At 38.7% G+C, this 6,683-nt stretch overlaps 1 protein-coding gene across 1 annotated transcript in view; it reads left to right on the top strand.

The window, feature by feature from the left end:
* FANCI (FA complementation group I) overlaps nt 1-6,683 on the top strand; it is a 141,555-nt gene that overhangs the window by 97,312 nt on the left and 37,560 nt on the right. The gene's annotated exons all lie outside the window — the stretch shown is intronic.

Genomic DNA, 6,683 nt, shown 5'->3' with positions numbered 1-6,683 from the left:
TATAGACTGAGACAGACTAGGAAGAAGGAAGAGGCCGTCCACTTCTGAAAGAATTGGCCAGGGAAAACCTTATGAATAGCAAAGAAACACTGTTTGGTACTACACCACTAGGGCTTCTTTAAAAAAAAGAAAAAGACAAGACAACTTGAATAGACATTTCTGCAAAGATGTTATACAAATGGCCAAGAAGAACACGAATATGCTTAACATCACTAGTCATTAACCCCAGAAAACCAAACCCATTGCTATTAAGTCGATTCTGACTCATAACAACCCATAGGACAGAATACAGCTGTCCCATAGGGTATTTAAGGCTGCAAGTCTTTATGGAAGCAGACTGCCACATCTTTCTCCCACAGAGTGGCTGGTGAGTTCAAATCATCAACCTTTCTGTGAAATAGTATCTCATTGTAGTTTTTATTTTTATTTCCCTAATGACTAGCGAAGGAACTCTGGTGGCACAGTAGTTAAGTGCTTGGCTGCTATCCAGAAGGTTGGCAGCTCGAACCCACCAGCTGCTCCACAGGACAAAGATGTGATAATCTGATTCCGTAAAGCTTTATAGCTTTGGAAACTCTGTGGGACAGATCTACTCTGTCCTGTAGGGTTGCTATGAGTCAGAATTAATTCACAACACAGGTTTAGTTTTTCGTTTTGGTCCATTTTTTAATTGGGTGGTTTATCTTTTGTTGTTGAGTTATAGGTGTTCTTTATACATTCTGGATATTAAGCCCTTATCCAATATATGGTTTCCAGATATTTTCTTCTGTTCTTGGGTTATCTTTTCACTTTCTTGGTAATGTCCTTTGATACACAAAAGTTTATAATTTTGCTGAAGTCCAATTTATCTGATGTTTCTTTGTTTGCTCTAAGAATTTATCACCAAAACAAGGTCCTAAAGATTTATCCCTATGATTTCTTTTGAGAGTTTTTTTGTTTTGTTTTAACTCATATATCGGTCACTTGATCCATTGGTATGAGGTATGGGTCCAGCTACATTCTTTTGCGTGTAGAGATCTAGTTGTCCTAGATCTTTCTATTCCAACATGACAGACAGTCCAGTCTTTCTTTGTGATAGTAGCGTTTAGTCAATTCACTTTTTTTTCCCTCAAAAAAAAAAATCTATTTTATTGTGGTAAAATATATAGCAAAAAGTTCATCATTTTAACCATTCTTAAGTTCATAATTCAGTGACATTAATTTTCAAAAGTCACTTCATATTTAGTGTAATTACTATAATGGTTGGAATTAGATGGGTATTTTGCTATTTGTTTTCTATTTGTCTTATCTGTTTTTTTCTTCTGTTCCTCCTCTTTTCATGTTAAACAAATAGTTTTGCATGCCATTTTAATTCTTTTTGGCTTCTTAGTTGTATTTCTCTTTCTGTATTTTTTGTGTTTGTTCTGGGGGTTATGGTGTGCATCTTAACTTGACATGATATATTTAGGTTATTCCCAGTTTACTTCTCCATTCCCCCAGCTTCCTGATGTTATTGTCATATATGTTATATTTATCTATGTTAAAATCCCAGCAAGACAGTATTAAAATTTTTTCTTTAAACAGTCATTTTCCTTTTTTTGAAATTAAGAAAAGATAAATTACGTATGCACACATTCACACACACAGTTCTTAATAGGTACCAACATATTTACCATTGCCAATCCTCTTCATTCATTCCTGTGGATTAAAGTATAATTTCTCTTCATCTTGAAATACTTTATTGCCTGCTCTCAAATTTCATCTATGTGGAAATGTCATTATTTTTCCTTCATTTTTCAAGTATGGTTTCATTGAATATACCTGCTCCTCGTGTATCGACTTTCTCGTTCTCCATCATTTTGCATTTACAGCAGTAGTAAAAAAAAAATGTGACTGTTCTGCACATTAATGACATATGTCTGGCAGTACTGAATGCCAAGGGGAGAATAACACTGCTGTGATGGTTAAGGTTATGTCATCTTGGCTGAGCCATGAGTCTCAGTGGTTTGGCAGCTATGTAATGACGTGATGTGGCAATTAGGTAATGATGGAGTCATCCTCCATTTTTGCATAACACCAATTTTCACATAACAGCTTGGTTTTTGGAACCTAACCATGTCGACAAGTTAGGAGTGTTGTTGTTAGGTGCCATCAAGTCATTTCAAGTTAGGAGTGGGTATATAGAATTCTTGGTTGAGTTTTGTTTTTTTTCTTCATTTCAGCACTTTGAATATGTCACTCCATTGTCTTCTGGTCTCTGTTGTTACTCAGGGGGAAGTGAGCCAGTAGTCATATCACTGATTTCTGTTTTTGCTGTGTGATTTTTCTCTTGTTGCTTTCAAGATTTTCTCCTTATCTTTGGCTTTCAAGAATTTTACACTGATTTGTTTCAGTGTGATTCTCTTTGTTTGCATTTCTCTTATTTGGAATTTATTGTGCTTCTTGCATCTATAAATAGATATATTCTGCCAAATTTGAGATATATTCATTCATTATTTCATGAAGTATTTTTTCCTGCCCCCTCCTTCTGAGACTTCAATTGCATGTATGTTGGAATGCCTTATAATTGTCCCACAAATCTTTGCTGAAACTAGGTTCATTTTTTTCTCAATATTTATTTCACTCTTTTTATCAGATTTGATAATTTCTAATAATCTGTTTTCAAATTTACTTATTCTTCTTGTGCCATTTCAGATTTATTGTTCTATTCTTTTATTTATTTATTTGTTTATTTATTATGATTTGGGTGAAGATTTACAGAGCAAATTCACTTTCCATACAGCTGTTCACATATACTTTGTCTCATGTCATTGACCACAGTTTACCACAATGCAACAGCTCCCCTCCCATTTCCTCCCCATAGTTACCTCTTCCCAGTGTCCATCCCTCCATACACTCCTGCCCCCCTGAGCTGTCTCCCCATGCATAAGCAGCCCTTCTTTCTCCCATGATTGTTCTCTCCAAGGAGTGTATATTGTTCTATTCTTGAATGTGTATTAAATTTTATCACATACACGTTTTGTATCTGTTGAGGTGACTGTGTGATTTTTCTCCTCTAATCTGTTACTGTGATGAATTATAAACCAATATCACATTCCTAGGGTAAACCCAAACTGGTTGTAATGTATTACCTTTTTTATACACCATTGGATTCAGTTTACTCCATTTCATGTAGGATTTTTATGTTGATGATTACCAGAGAGATTAGCCTATGGTTTTCATCTCTCCTACTGAGTTTCCCTGGTTTAGTATGAGCTGAATGAAATGATTGGGTATGGAGCAGTATATTCCTTAATATGGCCCTTCTAGTCATAGTCCTTATAACTCCCACCAAATGATTGTGTGGTACTATGCATATAAGGTGCTTATGGCCCACCAAGGGGATTGAACAGCTTGTTAATGTATTAATAATATGGATCCCTAATGAAGGGATTGGTCAGTTTTGTCAGTCTGCTAGGCTTAAAATAAGCCATTGCAGAGATGGAAAGGGGCGGTGGGGACCTCAGTACAATAAAGAAAAAAGAGCTGAGAGTGGATTGAATACTTTAGACCCAAGAGACAGAGAGAGAGAGAGAGAGAGAGAGAGCTATAACACCAAAGATGGTGAGAGTTGGTGAGAAGTAATGGCAGAGAAATAGTGGCAGAAGATGCAGGAGAACCGGGAGACTGGCAAGAGACAGCACAGTGGGCTTCCAGACCCAGGGAGCAAGAGAGCTGAGTCCTTGCAGGCAGAAGGCTTGCTGGCAGAGTGGGATGTTTCCAGGCACCTGGTGGAGCTAGGCTTGCTAACCCACGAAGCTAGAGAGCTGAGAGCCTTCAGGCCAGGGCTTACAGGCAGGATAGGGTGCCTCTGGGCAGTTATCAGTGCAGCTAAGAAGCTTTGTAATGCTTGCCTAGCAGGGCAGAGGCCAGGCCAAGAGCCAGAGAGAGGGCTGCCTGTGGGCACAACTGAGAAGAAGCTGTCCAAAGAACTACTATATCCTGAGTCATATGTTATCCTTAATTGTCACTTGTTATTTCCCTGATAAATCTCCTAATTGTGAGTATTATCTGTGAGTTCTGTGTGGCCATTGCAATGAATTATCAAACCCAGCAGAAATGTAGAGAGTACTGTGGAACGAATGGTTAGTATCAGAGTTGGTAAAAAGGTTGGAAAGAGGAGATACATCTGATCTCTGCCTCACAGGAATCAGCCTTGGACTTTTGATCTTAATTCTGCTTCTTTATGTAGTTGGAGGAGATCAGATGCCCTTGCCACACCATTATTACATCGGAGAATGTTCCTTTTTTTTTTCAGTTTGTGTAAATGTTCCTTTTTTTTTTTTCAGTTTGTGGAATGGTCTAGTTTATTTCCTCTGTTCTTTTTTTTCCCCTTATTTGTTTGGAAATTATATGCTATCTTTCTTTAAGCTAAACTTGAAATTAAATTTTTGGCTTTTGATTTTTTTAGACCACACCAAGAGTATGAAGTTTAGCCCCAACCATATGTGAAGGCTAGCTTGTGGTTAGAAATTCCCTCACATCTAAAGTAAAGCCTTAAAAAACCCAAAACCAAACCACTGCCAAAGAGTCAGTTCTGACTCATAGCAATACCCATTGGTTTCCAAGGCTGTGAATCTTTACAGAAGTAGATTCCTTAGTTAGGTATATATCCGTACCATCTTCCTCCATATGCTCAATTTAGTTTTTAGTTTCATCCACTAAGGATATTTCCTCTTGGGAGGTACAGTTTATGTGGAGGTCTCTGATACAACCTTCCTACCTCATGAGGGCTGTAGGCTTGACTTCAATTCCTTGAGTCTTTCTACAACCGTAGTTCTAGGTCTCTGACTAGCAAATGCCACCAGAGCAAGCACTAGCTCCAGGGCTCATTTATTTGCTAGATTCACACTTTATGACATTTCCCAATACGTTCAGGCCTTTGAGGAATTCCTTTACCTTCCTGTCACCTTAACTATCAGTTTAAATATCTGTATCTGTCTGTCTATATAAATTTTCAATTCAGTATTTTTTTTTTTAAACTAGGAGAGTTGCTCTAGAATCCTAGCCCACCATTTTGCTAGAAATGAAAGTTCTCTCTCTCTCTCTCTTTATATATATATATATATATATATATAATGCCATTGTTTTGTGATAAATCAGCTGTAGAAGCCACATTTGAAATCAAAGTCTCAGATGTGTGGTAATTTTTGGAAAGTCCTGTACTATCTATCCATCAAAAGCTTTTCATTGGGCCTTGGGCCTGATCCTATATGAAGTTTATATTCTATTAGCTAAATTTTATCTTTCAAACTTTCAACCCATCTACATTCACACATTTAACAAGAATAGAAAATTATGATTGAAGGCATAGAGCACTGCTTCCCAACTTAAGTTAATACAGAACTAGTGGCACAACCAGTTAAGCTGTTGACTACTAACCAAAAGGTTGGCAGTTCAAACCCACCCAGAGGCACCTTGGAAGACAGGCCAGGTGATCTGCTTCCAAAAGGTCACACCTTGCGAACCCTGTGGAGCAATTCTGCTCTGCATGCATAGGATTGTCATCAGGTAGAATCGACTCGATGGCAGCCAACAGCAACAGTGACAAAATTCTTCAGACTCCAAAAGTAGAAAAAAAGAAGTTGACTATTTTTTTTTAGCTTTATTATGTGCCAAATAGTATTTGAAGCACTTTATGTGTATTGTCATGTTTAATCCTTATACATGCCTTATACATTTTTATTAGTAATTTCTTCATTTTACAGATAATCAAAGCATGGATACCTGTTGCCATTGTTTCAGTTTCAACTCATAGCGACCCTGTAGGGCAGAGAACTGCCTCGTTTGCAAGGCTGTAAATCTTTACAGAAGCAGACTGCCACATCTTTCTTCTGCAGAGCAGCTGCTGTGTATTGACTGCCTACCTTTGGTTAGCAGCTGAGTGCTTAACTACTGTGTCATCAGGGCTCCTTAAAGCATGGATAACTTTACCAAAATCATCAATAAATGCTGATGCTAGGATTTTTGATTCAGGCATTCTGACTCTAGCCTATAGTCTTAACCACCATGCTATGCTGAAAATGCTGATTGCCAGTGCAGGCTTAGGAATTGGTGTGAGGAAGATGGTGTTTTCTAAGAGATGCAGTGGAAGTGGAATAGGAAAGCAGATCTTAGTGCATTGCCTAAAAGAAGGGCAAAGCATGTAGGCTGGTGTGGTAGTTAAATTTGTATGTCAACTTGGCTGGGCCTGGTTGAGTGTCTGGGCAGCTGGTGATAGTTATTCCCCATGATGAGGCAATCAGCTCCATGGTAGGATCTACCACAAGCAGCCTTTGGGATGTGGGCTGCTTCCTGTATATAAGGAGAAGCCTTGGGGATAGTCTCTAGCTTATGGCACGCTTGGACCCTGCATGTAACTGTGTCATTGTTCAGTAGCCTGCCATGCTCTGCCGACTTTGGGACTTACAATGGACTTAAATTAATGGCCTGCCATTTGGTTTGGTAACGTCGGGACTGTACCTTTTTACTTGTCAACCTTGGGCTTGGCAGCCTCAGCAGCTAGCAGCTGTCTGAGTGAAGAAACGCCTCTAGTTCCAGTGGGCCAAGAGCAGGAGGCAGAGCTGGATGCCAAGGTTGAGGGGCTTTCACCCAGCCCCTAGAGCCTGGCACTTTGAACTTGGACTTAAAGCCTCCAAACTGTAAGAGAATAAACTCCTGTTTGT

The sequence above is a fragment of the Orycteropus afer genome, unplaced genomic scaffold (assembly GCF_000298275.1).
Source record: "Orycteropus afer afer isolate SDZICR_OR568_19922 unplaced genomic scaffold, OryAfe1.0 scaffold00150, whole genome shotgun sequence".
Lineage (NCBI taxonomy): Eukaryota > Metazoa > Chordata > Mammalia > Tubulidentata > Orycteropodidae > Orycteropus > Orycteropus afer.
The sequence above is the reverse complement of the archived record's forward strand: the minus strand, read 5'-3'. Positions and strand labels throughout refer to the sequence as shown.